The following is a 17,398-nucleotide window of genomic DNA, read 5'->3' on the forward strand; positions in this document are numbered from 1 at the left end:
TCTTGCTTATTTCTCTTTTCTCCATCACGCATGTTATATTCCTTCTTTCTCCTCATGTCCAATCCATTGTTCATTTTATCCGCATCATTATTCTGTCCTTGTACAATCATTTCAGTTGTTTTGTTAATTAATCCATTCATATTATTTCCATCCGCCTCACTTTCTTTCCCTCCATGCCGAGCTACCTTGTTGAAATCATTGTCTATACTCTTTTTCCTTGTATCCAGTCCGGTTTCATTCATAATTAGCAACTTTTTAAATACCTTGTTTGAATCACAGTCCATTGTCGTTGTCGGTTTTCCATTGTCCAGTTTCACTTCACTACATCCATCAGTTCCTGGGGGCAAATCCACAACACGCTTGCCCGCTTCCACTCCAAACTCGATGCCATGCGGTCTGTCCATTGTTTGTTCAAAAAAAGAGAGAACCAAAAAAAGGCTCCCCAGACAGAAACTAAGTCTGCTGGGGACGCAAAAACGAAAATAAATAAATAAATAAATAAATAAATAAATAAAGCACTTAAACTTTTAAATAAACCTTCAAATAAATAAGAAAACCAACAAAGAATGGGGAGAGCCTTCCTCTCCCTACTGCAGCCATCAACTCACAAACACAAACCAGGAAGTGGGCGTGTTCAGGGTAGTATGGCCGTAAGCATTCTCCCTGTTCGGGTATCGAACGCCGGTCTTCCGCGTGTCAGGCGGAGATATTGATCCACTATACTGACGAGGACTGATACACTTTGCTGGACATACCACAAAAGAGATTAGCAATAACCACCCACAGAGCTGACACGATGGACGCGTATATCAACAGCACTATGGACAAGGAGTGACCAAGGTTTGGACGTGGTGTATCACTGGTGAAGTGAAAACTCATCTAAATTAAGACATGACCCAAAGGTATGCGAAATTATCCTATCCAAGACATAGCTCAGGCAGGTAATGGATGTGGTGTAGCACAGGTAGACCAATAGCACTATGGACCAGGAGTGACCAAGGTTTGGACGTGGCGTATCACTGGTGAAGTGAAAACTCATCTAAATTAGGACATGACCTAAAGGTATGACCAAAACTCAAACCAAGACATATATTAGTCATTTAACCACTAATCTGGTAAACAACTGCTTTATAAACACGTCCTGGAAAGAATCACTTTCTTGAAAGTTTTGCAACTGCAGCTACTGGCAATAGTATCCAGGATTAACCATGAACCACACTCTGGAACCAAAGAACTTCAACAGTACAATGTCTCTCAGCTGTGACTGCAAATGGTGCTCAGTATGAGGTGTTATTTCAGGGATTTGAACTCAAATCTGGAAAGGAAGAGTTAACGAGGAAGAAAAAAAGCAATCTCCCCGTCGGGGAATCGAACCCCGGTCTTCCGCGTGACAGGCGGAGATACTGATCCCCTATACTAACGAGGACTGATACACCTTGCTGGACATACCACAAAATAGATTAGCAATCACCAACCACAGAGATGGCACGATGGACGTGTATACCAATAGCACTAAGGACCAGTAGTGACCAAGGTTTGGACGTGGCGTATCACTGGTGAAGTGAAAACTCATCTAAATAAGGACATGACCTAAAGGTATGACCAAAAATCAAACCAAGACATAGATTAGTCACTTAACCACTAACCTGGTAAACAACTGCTTTTAAAAACACGTACTGGAAAGAATCACTTCCTTGAAAATTTTGCAATTGCAGCTACTGGCATTAGTATCCAGGATTAACCATGAACCACACTCTGGAACCAAAGAACTTCAACACTATAATGTCTCTCAGCTGTGACTGCTAATGGTGCTTAATATGAGGTGATATTTCAGGGATTTGAACTAAAATCTGGAAAGGAAGTGTTAACGAGGAAGAAAAAAAGCAATCTCCCCGTCGGGGAATCGAACCCCGGTCTTCCGCGTGACAGGCGGAGATACTGATCCACTATACTAACGAGGACTGATACATTTTACTGGACATACCACAAATTATATTAGCAATCACCAACCACAGAGATGGCATGACGGACGTGTATACCAATAGCACTATGGACCAGTAGTGACCAAGGTTTGGACGTGGCGCATCACTGGTGAAGTGAAAACTCATCTAAATAAGGACATGACCTAAAGGTATGACCAAAAATCAAACCAAGACATAGATTAGTCATTTAACCACTAACCTGGTAAACAACTGCTTTAAACACACGTCCTGGAAAGAATCACTTTCTTCAAAGTTTTACGACTGCAGCTACTGGCATTAGTATCCAGGATTAACCTTGAACCACACTCTGGAACCAAAGAACTTCAACAGTACAATGTCTCTCAGCTGTGATTCCTAATGGTGCTTAATATGAGGTGATATTTCAGGGATTTGAACTCAAATCTGGAAAGGAAGAGTTAACGAGGAAGAAAAAAAGCAATCTCCCCGTCGGGGAATCGAACCCCGGTCTTCCGCGTGACAGGCAGAGATACTGATCCACTATACTAACACACTTTACCGGACATACCACAAAATAGACTAGCAATCACCAACCACAGAGATGGCACGATGGGCGCGTATACCATTAGCACTATGGACCAGGAGTGACCAAGGTTTGGACGTGGCGTATCACTGGTTAAGTGAAAACTCATCTAAATTTGGACATGACCTAAAGGTATGACCAAAACTCAAACCGAGACATAGAATAGTCATTTAACCACTAACCTGGTAAACAACTGCTTTAAAAACACGTCCTGGAAAGAATCACTTTCTTGAAAGTTTTACAACTGCAGCTACTGGCATTAGTATCCAGGATTAACCTTGAACCACACTCTGGAACCAAAGAACTTCAACAGTACAATGTCTCTCAGCTGTGACTGCTAATGGTGCTTAATATGAGGTGATATTTCAGGAATTTGAACTCGAATCTGGAAAGGAAGTGTTAACGAGAAAGAAAAGAAGCATTCTCCCTGTTCGGGTATCGAACGCCGGTCTTCCGCGTGACAGGTGGAGATATTGATCCACTATACTGACGAGGACTGATACACTTTGCTGGACATACCACAAAAGAGATTAGCAATAACCACCCACAGAGCTGACACGATGGACGCGTATATCAACAGCACTATGGACAAGGAGTGACCAAGGTTTGGACGTGGTGTATCACTGGTGAAGTGAAAACTCATCTAAATTAGGACATGACCTAAAGGTATGACCAAAACTCAAACCAAGACATATATTAGTCATTTAACCACTAATCTGGTAAACAACTGCTTTAAAAACACGTCCTGGAAAGAATCACTTTCTTGAAAGTTTTGCAACTGCAGCTACTGGCAATAGTATCCAGGATTAACCATGAACCACACTCTGGAACCAAAGAACTTCAACAATATAATGTGTCTCAGCTGTGACTGCTAATGGTGCTTAATATGAGGTGATATTTCAGGGATTTGAACTCGATCTGGAAAGGAAGTGTTAACGAGGAAGAAAAAAAGCAATCTCCCCGCCGGGGAATCGAACCCCGGTCTTCCGCATGATAGACAAAGATACTGCTCCACTATACTAATGAGGACTGATACACTTTGCTGGACATACCACCAAATAGATTAGCAATCACCAACCACAGAGATGGCACGATGGACGTGTATACCAATAGCACTAGGGACCAGTAGTGACCAAGGTTTGGACGTGGCGTATCACTGGTGAAGTGAAAACTCATCTAAATAAGGACATGATCTAAAGGTATGACCAAAAATCAAACCAAGACATAGATTAGTCATTTATCCACTAACCTGGTAAACAACTGCTTTAAAAAACACTTAATGGAAAGAATCACTTCCTTGAAAATTTTGCAATTGCAGCTACTGGCATTAGTATCCAGGATTAACCATGAACCACACTCTGGAACCAAAGAACTTCAACAGTACAATGTCTCTCAGCTGTGACTGCTAATGGTGCTCAGTATGAGGTGTTATTTCAGGGATTTGAACTCAAATCTGGAAAGGAAGTGTTAACGAGGAAGAAAAAAAGCAATCTCCCCGTCGGGGAATCGAACCCCGGTCTTCCGCGTGACAGGCGGAGATACTGATCCACTATACTAACGAGGACTGATACACTTTACTGGACATACCACAAAATAGACTAGCAATCACCAACCACAGAGATGGCACGATGGACGCGTACACCAATAGCACTATGGACCAGCAGTGACCAAGGTTTGGACGTGGCGTATCACTGGTGAAGTGAAAACTCATCTCAATTAGGACATGACCATAAAGGTATGACCAAAACTCAAATCAAGACATAGAATAGTCATTTAACTACTAACCTGGTAAACAACTGCTTTAAAAACACATCCTGGAAAGAATCACTTTCTTGAAAGTTTTACAACTGCAGCTACTGGCATTAGTATCCAGGATTAACCTTGAACCACACTCTGGAACCAAAGAACTTCAACAATATAATGTCTCTCAGCTATGATTGCTAATAGTGCTTAATATGAGGTGATATTTCAGGGATTTGAACTCAAATCTGGAAAGGAAGTGTTAACAAGGAAGAAAAAAAAAAATCTCCCCGTCGGGGAATCGAACCCCGGTCTCCCGCATGACGGGCGGAGATAATAATCCACTATACTAACGAGGACTGAAACATTTTACTGGACATACCACAAATTAGATTAGCAATCACCAACCACAGAGATGGCACGATGGACGTGTATACCAATAGCACTAAGGACCAGTAGTGACCAAGGTTTGGACGTGGCGTATCACTGGTGAAGTGAAAACTCATCTAAATTAGGACATGACCTAAAGGTATGACCAAAAATCAAACCAAGACATAGATTAGTCATTTATCCACTAACCTGGTAAACAACTGCTTTAAAAAACACGTACTGGAAAGAATCACTTCCTTGAAAATTTTGCAATTGCAGCTACTGGCATTAGTATCCAGGATTAATCATGAACCACACTCTGGAACCAAAGAACTTCAACAGTACAATGTCTCTCAGCTGTGACTGCTAATGGTGCTCAGTATGAGGTGTTATTTCAGGGATTTGAACTCAAATCTGGAAAGGAAGTGTTAACGAGGAAGAAAAAAAGAAATCTCCCCGTCGGGGAGTCGAACCCCGGTCTTCCGCGCGACAGGCGGAGATACTGATCCACTATACTAACGAGGACTGATACACTTTACTGGACATACCACAAAATAGACTAGCAATCACCAACCACAGAGATGGCACGATGGGCGCGTATACCATTAGCACTATGGACCAGGAGTGACCAAGGTTTGGACGTGGCGTATCACTGGTGAAGTGAAAACTCATCTAAATTAGGACATGACCTAAAGGTATGACCAAAAATCAAACCAAGACATAGATTAGTCAATTAACCACTAACCTGGTAAACAACTGCTTTAAAAAACACGTACTGGAAAGAATCACTTCCTTGAAAGTTTTTCAACTGCAGCTACTGGCATTAGTATCCAGGATTATTCATGAACCACACTCTGGAACCAAAGAACTTCAACAGTACAATGTCTCTCAGCTGTGACTGCTAATGGTGCTCAGTATGAGGTGTTATTTCAGGGATTTGAACTCAAATCTAGAAAGGAAGTGTTAACGAGGAAGAAAAAAAGAAATCTCCCCGTCGGGGAGTCGAACCCCGGTCTTCCGCGTGACAGGCGGAGATACTGATCCACTATACTAACGAGGACTGATACACTTTACTGGACATACCACAAAATAGACTAGCAATCACCAACCACAGAGATGGCACAATGGACGTGTATACCAATAGCACTAAGGACCAGTAGTGACCAAGGTTTGGACGTGACGTATCACTGGTGAAGTGAAAACTCATCTAAATAAGGACATGATCTAAAGGTATGACCAAAAATCAAACCAAGACATAGATTAGTCATTTGTCCACTAACCTGGTAAACAACTGCTTTAAAAAACACGTACTGGAAAGAATCACTTCCTTGAAAATTTTGCAATTGCAGCTACTGGCATTAGTATCCAGGATTAACCATGAACCACACTCTAGAACCAAAGAACTTCAACAGTACAATGTCTCTCAGCTGTGACTGCTAATGGTGCTTAATATGAGGTCATATTTCAGGGATTTTAACTCAAATCTGGAAAGGAAGTGTTAACAAGGAAGAAAAAAATCAATCTCCCCGTCGGGGAATCGAACCCCGGTCTACCGCGTGACAGGGGGAGATACTAATCCACTACACTAACGAGGACTGATACACTTTGCCGGACATACCACAAATTAGATTAGCAGTCACCAACCACAGAGATGGCACGATGGACGCGTATACCAATAGCACTATGGACCAGGAGTGACCAAGGTTTGGACGTGGCGTATCACTGGTGAAGTGAAAACCCATCTAAATTAGGACATGACCATAAAGGTATGACCAAAACTCAAACCAAGACATAGAATAGTCATTTAACCACTAACCTGGTAAACAACTGCTTTAAAAACACGTCCTGGAAAGAATCACTTTCTTGAAAGTTTTGCAACTGCAGTTACTGGCATTAGTATCCAGGATTAACCATGAACCACACTCTGGAACCAAAGAACTTCAACACTATAATGTCTCTCAGCTGTGACTGCTAATGGTGCTTAATATGAGGTGATATTTCAGGGATTTGAACTAAAATCTGGAAAGGAAGTGTTAACGAGGAAGAAAAAAAGCAATCTCCCCGTCGGGGAATCGAACCCTGGACTTCCGCGTGACAGGCGGAGATACTGATCCACTATACTAACGAGGACTGATACACTTTACTGGACATACCACAAATTATATTAGCAATCACCAACCACAGAGAGTGCATGATGGACGTGTATACCAATAGCACTATGGACCAGTAGTGACCAAGGTTTGGACGTGGCGTATCACTGGTGAAGTGAAAACTCATCTAAATAAGGACATGACCTAAAGGTATGACCAAAAATCAAACCAAGACATAGATTAGTCATTTAACCACTAACCTGGTAAACAACTGCTTTAAAAACACGTCCTGGAAAGAATCACTTTCTTGAAAGTTTTGCAACTGCAGTTACTGGCATTAGTATCCAGGATTAACCTTGAACCACACTCTGGAACCAAAGAACTTCAACAGTACAATGTCTCTCAGCTGTGACTGCTAATAGTGCTTAATATGAGGTGATATTTCAGGGATTTTAACTCAAATCTGGAAAGGAAGTGTTAACGAGGAAGAAAAAAAGCAATCTCCCCGTCAGGGAATCGGACCCCAGTCTTCCGCGTGACAGGCGGAGGTACTGATCCACTATACTAACGAGGACTGATACACTTTGCTGGACATACCACCAAAGAGACTAGCAATCGCCAACCACAGAGATGGCACGATGGGCGCGTATACCAATAGCACTATGGACCAGGAGTGACCAAGGTTTGGATGTGGCGTATCACTGGTTAAGTGAAAACTCATCTAAATTTGGACATGACCTAAAGGTATGACCAAAACTCAAACCGAGACATAGAATAGTCATTTAACCACTAACCTGGTAAACAACTGCTTTAAAAACACGTCCTGGAAAGAATCACTTTCTTGAAAGTTTTACAACTGCAGCTACTGGCATTAGTATCCAGGATTAACCTTGAACCACACTCCGGAACCAAAGAACTTCAACAATATAATGTCTCTCAGCTGTGACTGCTAATAGTGCTTAATATGAGGTGATATTTCAGGGATTTGAACTCAAATCTGGAAAGAAAGTGTTAACAAGGAAGAAAAAAAGCATTCTCCCCGTCGGGGAATCGAACCCCGGTCTTCCGCGTGACAGGCGGAGATACTGATCCACTATACTAACGAGGACTGATACATTTGACTCTACATACCACAAAAGATATTAGCAATAACCAACCACAGAGATGACACAATGGACGCGTATACCAACAGCACTATGGACCAGGAGTGACCAAGGTTTGGACGTGGTGTATCACTGGTGAAGTGAAAACTCATCTAAATTAAGACATGACCTAAAGGTTTGCGAAATAAATCAATCCGAGACCTAGCTCAGCCAGGTGATGGACGTGTTTTGGCACAGGTAGACCAATAGCACTATGGACCAGGAGGGACCAAGGTTTGGATGTGGTGTATCACTGGTGAAGTGAAAACTCATCTAAATTAGGACATGATCTAAAGGTATGACCAAAACTCAAACCAAGACATAGAATAGTCATTTAACCACTAACATGGTAAACAACTGCTTTAAAAACACGTCCTGGAAAAAATCACTTCCTTGAAAGTTTTTCAACTGCAGCTACTGGCATTAGTATCCAGGATTAACCATGAACCACACTCTGGAACCAAAGAACTTCAACAGTACAATGTCTCTCAGCTGTGACTGCTAATGCTGCTTAGTATGAGGTGTTATTTCAGAAATTTTAACTCAAATCTGGAAAGGAAGTGTTAACGAGGAAGAAAAAAAGCAATCTCCCCGTCAGGGGATCGAACCCCGGTCTTCCGCGTGACATGCGGAGATACTGATCCACCATACTAACGAGGACTGATACACTTTGCTGGACATTCCACCAAATAGATTAGCAATCACCAATCACAGAGATGGCACGATGGGCGCGTATACCAATAGCACTATGGACCAGGAGTGACCAAGGTTTGGACGTGGCGTATCACTGGTGAAGTGAAAACTCATCTAAATTAGGACATGACCTAAAGGTATGACCAAAATACAAACCAAGACATAGATTTGTCATTTAACCACTAACCTGGTAAACAACTGCTTTAAAAAACACGTACTGGAAAGAATCACTTCCTTGAAAGTTTTTCAACTGCAGCTACTGGCATTAGTATCCAGGATTAACCATGAACCACACTCTGGAACCAAAGAACTTCAAAAGTACAATGCCTCTCAGCTGTGACTGCTAATGGTGATTAATTTGAGGTGACATTTCAGGGATTTGAACTCAAATCTGGAAAGGAAGAGTTAACGAGGAAGAAAAAAAGCAATCTCCCCGTCGGGGAATCGAACCCCGGTCTTCCACGTGACAGGCGGAAAGATACTGATCCACTATACTAACGAGAACTGATACACTTTGCTGGACATACCACCAATTAGAATAGCAATCACCAACCACAGAGATGGCACGATGGGCGCGTATACCATTAGCACTATGGACCAGGAGTGACCAAGGTTTGGACGTGGCGTATCACTGGTGAAGTGAAAACTCATCTAAATTAGGACATGACCTGAAGGTATGACCAAAAATCAAACCAAGACATAGATTAGTCATTCAACCACTAACCTGGTAAACAACTGCTTTAAAAACACGTCCTGGAATGAATCACTTTCGTGAAAGTTTTACAACTGCAGCTACTGGCATTAGTATCCAGGATTAACCTTGAACCACACTCTGGAACCAAAGAACTTCAAAAATATAATGTCTCTCAGCTGCGACTGCTAATAGTGCTTAATATGAGTTGATATTTCAGAGATTTTAACTCAAATCTGGAAAGGAAGTGTTAACAAGGAAGAAAAAAAAGCAATCTCCCCATCAGGGAATCGAACCCCAGTCTTCCGCGTGACAGGCGGAGATACTGATCCACTATACTAACGAGGACTGATACATTTGACTCTACATACCACAAAATAGATTAGCAATAACCAACCACAGAGATGACACAATGGACGCGTATACCAACAGCACTATGGACCAGTAGTGACCAAGGTTTGGACGTGGCGTATCACTGGTGAAGTGAAAACTCATCTAAATAAGGACATGACCTAAACGTTTGACCAAAAATCAAACCAAGACATAGATTAGTCATTTAACCACTAACCTGGTAAACAACTGCTTTAAAAACACGTCCTGGAAAGAATCACTTTCTTGAAAGTTTTGCAACTGCAGTTACTGGCATTAGTATCCAGGATTAACCATGAACCACACTCTGGAACCAAAGAACTTCAACAATATAATGTCTCTCAGCTGTGACTGCTAATGGTGCTTAATATGAGGTGATATTTCAGGGATTTGAACTCAAATCTGGAAAGGAAGTGTTAACGAGGAAGAAAAAAAAGCAATCTCCCCGTCGGGGAATCGAACCCCGGTCTTCCGCGTGACAGGCGGAGATACTGATCCACTATACTAACGAGGACTGATACACTTTGCTGGACATACCACCAAAGAGACTAGCAATCGCCAACCACAGAGATGGCACGATGGGCGCGTATACCAATAGCACTATGGACCAGGAGTGACCAAGGTTTGGATGTGGCGTATCACTGGTTAAGTGAAAACTCATCTAAATTTGGACATGACCTAAAGGTATGACCAAAACTCAAACCGAGACATAGAATAGTCATTTAACCACTAACCTGGTAAACAACTGCTTTAAAAACACGTCCTGGAAAGAATCACTTTCTTGAAAGTTTTACAACTGCAGCTACTGGCATTAGTATCCAGGATTAACCTTGAACCACACTCCGGAACCAAAGAACTTCAACAATATAATGTCTCTCAGCTGTGACTGCTAATAGTGCTTAATATGAGGTGATATTTCAGGGATTTGAACTCAAATCTGGAAAGAAAGTGTTAACAAGGAAGAAAAAAAGCATTCTCCCCGTCGGGGAATCGAACCCCGGTCTTCCGCGTGACAGGCGGAGATACTGATCCACTATACTAACGAGGACTGATACATTTGACTCTACATACCACAAAAGAGATTAGCAATAACCAACCACAGAGATGACACAATGGACGCGTATACCAACAGCACTATGGACCAGGAGTGACCAAGGTTTGGACGTGGTGTATCACTGGTGAAGTGAAAACTCATCTAAATTAAGACATGACCTAAAGGTTTGCGAAATAAATCAATCCGAGACCTAGCTCAGCCAGGTGATGGACGTGTTTTGGCACAGGTAGACCAATAGCACTATGGACCAGGAGGGACCAAGGTTTGGATGTGGTGTATCACTGGTGAAGTGAAAACTCATCTAAATTAGGACATGATCTAAAGGTATGACCAAAACTCAAACCAAGACATAGAATAGTCATTTAACCACTAACATGGTAAACAACTGCTTTAAAAACACGTCCTGGAAAAAATCACTTCCTTGAAAGTTTTTCAACTGCAGCTACTGGCATTAGTATCCAGGATTAACCATGAACCACACTCTGGAACCAAAGAACTTCAACAGTACAATGTCTCTCAGCTGTGACTGCTAATGCTGCTTAGTATGAGGTGTTATTTCAGAAATTTTAACTCAAATCTGGAAAGGAAGTGTTAACGAGGAAGAAAAAAAGCAATCTCCCCGTCAGGGGATCGAACCCCGGTCTTCCGCGTGACATGCGGAGATACTGATCCACCATACTAACGAGGACTGATACACTTTGCTGGACATTCCACCAAATAGATTAGCAATCACCAATCACAGAGATGGCACGATGGGCGCGTATACCAATAGCACTATGGACCAGGAGTGACCAAGGTTTGGACGTGGCGTATCACTGGTGAAGTGAAAACTCATCTAAATTAGGACATGACCTAAAGGTATGACCAAAATACAAACCAAGACATAGATTTGTCATTTAACCACTAACCTGGTAAACAACTGCTTTAAAAAACACGTACTGGAAAGAATCACTTCCTTGAAAGTTTTTCAACTGCAGCTACTGGCATTAGTATCCAGGATTAACCATGAACCACACTCTGGAACCAAAGAACTTCAAAAGTACAATGCCTCTCAGCTGTGACTGCTAATGGTGATTAATTTGAGGTGACATTTCAGGGATTTTAACTCAAATCTGGAAAGGAAGAGTTAACGAGGAAGAAAAAAAGCAATCTCCCCGTCGGGGAATCGAACCCCGGTCTTCCAGGTGACAGGCGGAAAGATACTGATCCACTATACTAACGAGAACTGATACACTTTGCTGGACATACCACCAATTAGAATAGCAATCACCAACCACAGAGATGGCACGATGGGCGCGTATACCATTAGCACTATGGACCAGGAGTGACCAAGGTTTGGACGTGGCGTATCACTGGTGAAGTGAAAACTCATCTAAATTAGGACATGACCTGAAGGTATGACCAAAAATCAAACCAAGACATAGATTAGTCATTCAACCACTAACCTGGTAAACAACTGCTTTAAAAACACGTCCTGGAATGAATCACTTTCGTGAAAGTTTTACAACTGCAGCTACTGGCATTAGTATCCAGGATTAACCTTGAACCACACTCTGGAACCAAAGAACTTCAACAATATAATGTCTCTCAGCTGCGACTGCTAATAGTGCTTAATATGAGTTGATATTTCAGGGATTTTAACTCAAATCTGGAAAGGAAGTGTTAACAAGGAAGAAAAAAAAGCAATCTCCCCATCAGGGAATCGAACCCCAGTCTTCCGCGTGACAGGCGGAGATACTGATCCACTATACTAACGAGGACTGATACATTTGACTCTACATACCACAAAATAGATTAGCAATAACCAACCACAGAGATGACACAATGGACGCGTATACCAACAGCACTATGGACCAGTAGTGACCAAGGTTTGGACGTGGCGTATCACTGGTGAAGTGAAAACTCATCTAAATAAGGACATGACCTAAACGTTTGACCAAAAATCAAACCAAGACATAGATTAGTCATTTAACCACTAATCTGGTAAACAACTGCTTTAAAAACACGTCCTGGAAAGAATCACTTTCTTGAAAGTTTTGCAACTGCAGCTACTGGCATTAGTATCCAGGATTAACCATGAACCACACTCTGGAACCAAAGAACTTCAACAGTACAATGTCTCTCAGCTGTGACTGCTAATGCTGCTTAGTATGAGGTGTTATTTCAGAAATTTTAACTCAAATCTGGAAAGGAAGTGTTAACGAGGAAGAAAAAAAGCAATCTCCCCGTCAGGGGATCGAACCCCGGTCTTCCGCGTGACATGCGGAGATACTGATCCACCATACTAACGAGGACTGATACACTTTGCTGGACATTCCACCAAATAGATTAGCAATCACCAATCACAGAGATGGCACGATGGGCGCGTATACCAATAGCACTATGGACCAGGAGTGACCAAGGTTTGGACGTGGCGTATCACTGGTGAAGTGAAAACTCATCTAAATTAGGACATGACCTAAAGGTATGACCAAAATACAAACCAAGACATAGATTTGTCATTTAACCACTAACCTGGTAAACAACTGCTTTAAAAAACACGTACTGGAAAGAATCACTTCCTTGAAAGTTTTTCAACTGCAGCTACTGGCATTAGTATCCAGGATTAACCATGAACCACACTCTGGAACCAAAGAACTTCAAAAGTACAATGCCTCTCAGCTGTGACTGCTAATGGTGATTAATTTGAGGTGACATTTCAGGGATTTGAACTCAAATCTGGAAAGGAAGAGTTAACGAGGAAGAAAAAAAGCAATCTCCCCGTCGGGGAATCGAACCCCGGTCTTCCACGTGACAGGCGGAAAGATACTGATCCACTATACTAACGAGAACTGATACACTTTGCTGGACATACCACCAATTAGAATAGCAATCACCAACCACAGAGATGGCACGATGGGCGCGTATACCATTAGCACTATGGACCAGGAGTGACCAAGGTTTGGACGTGGCGTATCACTGGTGAAGTGAAAACTCATCTAAATTAGGACATGACCTGAAGGTATGACCAAAAATCAAACCAAGACATAGATTAGTCATTCAACCACTAACCTGGTAAACAACTGCTTTAAAAACATGTCCTGGAATGAATCACTTTCGTGAAAGTTTTACAACTGCAGCTACTGGCATTAGTATCCAGGATTAACCTTGAACCACACTCTGGAACCAAAGAACTTCAACAATATAATGTCTCTCAGCTGCGACTGCTAATAGTGCTTAATATGAGTTGATATTTCAGGGATTTTAACTCAAATCTGGAAAGGAAGTGTTAACAAGGAAGAAAAAAAAGCAATCTCCCCATCAGGGAATCGAACCCCAGTCTTCCGCGTGACAGGCGGAGATACTGATCCACTATACTAACGAGGACTGATACATTTGACTCTACATACCACAAAATAGATTAGCAATAACCAACCACAGAGATGACACAATGGACGCGTATACCAACAGCACTATGGACCAGTAGTGACCAAGGTTTGGACGTGGCGTATCACTGGTGAAGTGAAAACTCATCTAAATAAGGACATGACCTAAACGTTTGACCAAAAATCAAACCAAGACATAGATTAGTCATTTAACCACTAACCTGGTAAACAACTGCTTTAAAAACACGTCCTGGAAAGAATCACTTTCTTGAAAGTTTTGCAACTGCAGTTACTGGCATTAGTATCCAGGATTAACCATGAACCACACTCTGGAACCAAAGAACTTCAACAATATAATGTCTCTCAGCTGTGACTGCTAATGGTGCTTAATATGAGGTGATATTTCAGGGATTTGAACTAAAATCTGGAAAGGAAGTGTTAACGAGGAAGAAAAAAAGCAACCTCCCCGTCAGGGAATCGAACCCCGGTCTTCCGCGTGACAGGCGGAGATACTGATCCACTATACTAACGAGGACTGATACACTTTGCTGGACATACCACCAATTAGAATAGCAATCACCAACCACAGAGATGGCACGATGGGCGCGTATACCATTAGCACGATGGACCAGGAGTGACCAAGGTTTGGACGTGGCGTATCACTGGTGAAGTGAAAACTCATCTAAATTAGGACATGACCTAAAGGTATGACCAAAAATCAAACCAAGACATAGATTAGTCATTTAACCACTAACCTGGTAAACAACTGCTTTAAAAAACACGTACTGGAAAGAATCACTTCCTTGAAAGTTTTTCAACTGCAGCTACTGGCATTAGTATCCAGTATTAACCATGAACCACACTCTGGAACCAAAGAACTTCAACAATATAATGTCTCTCAGCTGTGACTGCTAATGGTGCTTAATATGAGGTGATATTTCAAGGATTTGAACTCGAATCTGGAAAGGAAGTGTTAACAAGGAAGAAAAAAAAAAAACTCCCTGTCGGGGAATCGAACCCCGGTCTCCCGCGTGACAGGCAGAGATACTGATCCACTATACTAACGAGGACTGATACACCTTGCTGGACATACCACAAATTAGATTAGCAATCACCAACCACAGAGATGGCACGATGGACGTGTATACCAATAGCACTAAGGACCAGTAGTGACCAAGGTTTGGACATGGCGTATCACTGGTGAAGTGAAAACTCATCTAAATAAGGACATGATCTAAAGGTATGACCAAAAATCAAACCAAGACATAGATTAGTCATTTATCCACTAACCTGGTAAACAACTGCTTTAAAAAACACGTACTGGAAAGAATCACTTCCTTGAAAGTTTTTCAACTGCAGCTACTGGCATTAGTATCCAGGATTAACCATGAACCACGCTCTGGAACCAAAGAACTTCAACAGTACAATGTCTCTCAGCTGTGACTGGTAATGGTGCTTAATATGAGGTGATATTTCAGGGATTTGAACTCAAATCTGGAAAGGAAGTATTAACGAGGAAGAAAAAAAGCAATCTCCACGTCGGGGAATCAAAACCTCGGTCTTCCGCGTGACAGGCGGCGATACTGATCCACTATACTAACGAGGACTGATACATTTGACTCTACATACCACAAAATAGATTAGCAATAACCAACCACAGAGATGACACAATGGACGCGTATACCAACAGCACTATGGACCAGGAGTGACCAAGGTTTGGACGTGGTGTATCACTGGTGAAGTGAAAACTCATCTAAATTAAGACATGACCTAAAGGTTTGCGAAATAAATCAATCCGAGACCTAGCTCAGCCAGGTGATGGACGTGGTTTGGCACAGGTAGACCAATAGCACTATGGACCAGGAGGGACCAAGGTTTGGATGTGGTGTATCACTGGTGAAGTGAAAACTCATCTAAATTAGGACATGACCTAAAGGTATGACCAAAACTCAAACCAAGACATAGAATAGTCATTTAACCACTAACCTGGTAAACAACTGCTTTAAAAACACGTCCTGGAAAGAATCACTTTCTTGAAAGTTTTACAACTGCAGCTACTGGCATTAGTATCCAGGATTAACCTTGAACCACACTCTGGAACCAAAGAACTTCAACGATATAATGTCTATCAGCTGTGACTGCTAATAGTGCTTAATATGAGGTTTTATATCAGGGATTTGAACTCAAATCTGGAAAGAAAGTGTTAACAAGGAAGAAAAAAAAGCAATCTCCCCGTCGGGGAATCGAACCCCGGTCTTCCGCGTGACAGGCGGAGATACTGATCCACTATACTATCGAGGACTGATTCTTAGCTGGACATACCACAAAATAGATTAGCAATCACCAACCACAGATATGGCACGATGGACGTGTATACCAATAGCACGAAGGACCAGTAGTGACCAAGGTTTGTACGTGGCGTATCACTGGTGAAGTGAAAACTCATGTAAATAAGGACATGACCTAAACGTATGACCAAAAATCAAACCAAGACTTAGATTAGTCATTTAACCACTAACCTGGTAAACAACTTCTTTAAAAACACGTCCTGGAAAGAATCACTTTCTTGAAAGTTTTGCAACTGCAGTTACTGGCATTAGTATCCAGGATTAACCATGAACCACACTCTGGAACCAAAGAACTTCAACAACATAATGTCTCTCAGCTGTGACTGCTAATGGTGCTTAATATGAGGTGATATTTCAGGGATTTGAACTCAAATCTGGAAAGGAAGTGTTAACGAGGAAGAAAAAAAGCAATCTCCCCGTCAGGGAATCGACCCCCGGTCTTCCGCGTGACAGGCGGAGATACTGATCCACTATACTAACGAGGACTGATACACTTTGCTGGACATACCACAAAATAGATTAGCAATCACCAACCACAGATATGGCACGATGGACGTGTATACCAATAGCACTAAGGACCAGTAGTGACCAAGGTTTGGACGTGGCGTACCACTGGTGAAGTGAAAACTCATGTAAATAAGGACATGACCTAAACGTATGACCAAAAATCAAACCAAGACATAGATTAGTCATTTAACCACTAACCTGGTAAACAACTTCTTTAAAAACACGTCCTGGAAAGAATCACTTTCTTGAAAGTTTTGCAACTGCAGTTACTGGCATTAGTATCCAGGATTAACCATGAACCACACTCTGGAACCAAAGAACTTCAACAATATAATGTCTCTCAGCTGCGACTGCTAATAGTGCTTAATATGAGTTGATATTTCAGGGATTTTAACTCAAATCTGGAAAGGAAGTGTTAACAAGGAAGAAAAAAAAGCAATCTCCCCATCAGGGAATCGAACCCCAGTCTTCCGCGTGACAGGCGGAGATACTGATCCACTATACTAA

At 41.9% G+C, this 17,398-nt stretch overlaps 9 non-coding genes across 9 annotated transcripts; all 9 read right to left on the minus strand.

Annotated features, from left to right (window-relative positions):
- Window positions 1–1,353: 1,353 nt before the first annotated feature.
- On the minus strand, window positions 1,354–1,426 carry trnad-guc (transfer RNA aspartic acid (anticodon GUC)). The gene has a single exon. It is a non-coding gene; the product is annotated as a tRNA-Asp (tRNA).
- A 462-nt stretch (window positions 1,427–1,888) lies between these two features.
- Window positions 1,889–1,961, minus strand: trnad-guc (transfer RNA aspartic acid (anticodon GUC)). Its single transcript has one exon. It is a non-coding gene; the product is annotated as a tRNA-Asp (tRNA).
- A 2,053-nt stretch (window positions 1,962–4,014) lies between these two features.
- On the minus strand, window positions 4,015–4,087 carry trnad-guc (transfer RNA aspartic acid (anticodon GUC)). The gene has a single exon. It is a non-coding gene; the product is annotated as a tRNA-Asp (tRNA).
- Window positions 4,088–5,084: 997 nt separating this feature from the next.
- trnad-guc (transfer RNA aspartic acid (anticodon GUC)) lies at window positions 5,085–5,157 on the minus strand. The gene has a single exon. It is a non-coding gene; the product is annotated as a tRNA-Asp (tRNA).
- A 462-nt stretch (window positions 5,158–5,619) lies between these two features.
- Window positions 5,620–5,692, minus strand: trnad-guc (transfer RNA aspartic acid (anticodon GUC)). Its single transcript has one exon. It is a non-coding gene; the product is annotated as a tRNA-Asp (tRNA).
- A 2,065-nt stretch (window positions 5,693–7,757) lies between these two features.
- Window positions 7,758–7,830, minus strand: trnad-guc (transfer RNA aspartic acid (anticodon GUC)). Its single transcript has one exon. It is a non-coding gene; the product is annotated as a tRNA-Asp (tRNA).
- A 2,228-nt stretch (window positions 7,831–10,058) lies between these two features.
- On the minus strand, window positions 10,059–10,131 carry trnad-guc (transfer RNA aspartic acid (anticodon GUC)). The gene has a single exon. It is a non-coding gene; the product is annotated as a tRNA-Asp (tRNA).
- A 461-nt stretch (window positions 10,132–10,592) lies between these two features.
- trnad-guc (transfer RNA aspartic acid (anticodon GUC)) lies at window positions 10,593–10,665 on the minus strand. The gene has a single exon. It is a non-coding gene; the product is annotated as a tRNA-Asp (tRNA).
- A 3,833-nt stretch (window positions 10,666–14,498) lies between these two features.
- trnad-guc (transfer RNA aspartic acid (anticodon GUC)) lies at window positions 14,499–14,571 on the minus strand. The gene has a single exon. It is a non-coding gene; the product is annotated as a tRNA-Asp (tRNA).
- Window positions 14,572–17,398: the final 2,827 nt, after the last annotated feature.

Source organism: Urocampus carinirostris, chromosome 18 (assembly GCF_059441175.1).
Source record: "Urocampus carinirostris isolate Australia breed hairy pipefish chromosome 18, RoL_Ucar_1.0, whole genome shotgun sequence".
In the NCBI taxonomy this organism is placed as follows: domain Eukaryota; kingdom Metazoa; phylum Chordata; class Actinopteri; order Syngnathiformes; family Syngnathidae; genus Urocampus; species Urocampus carinirostris.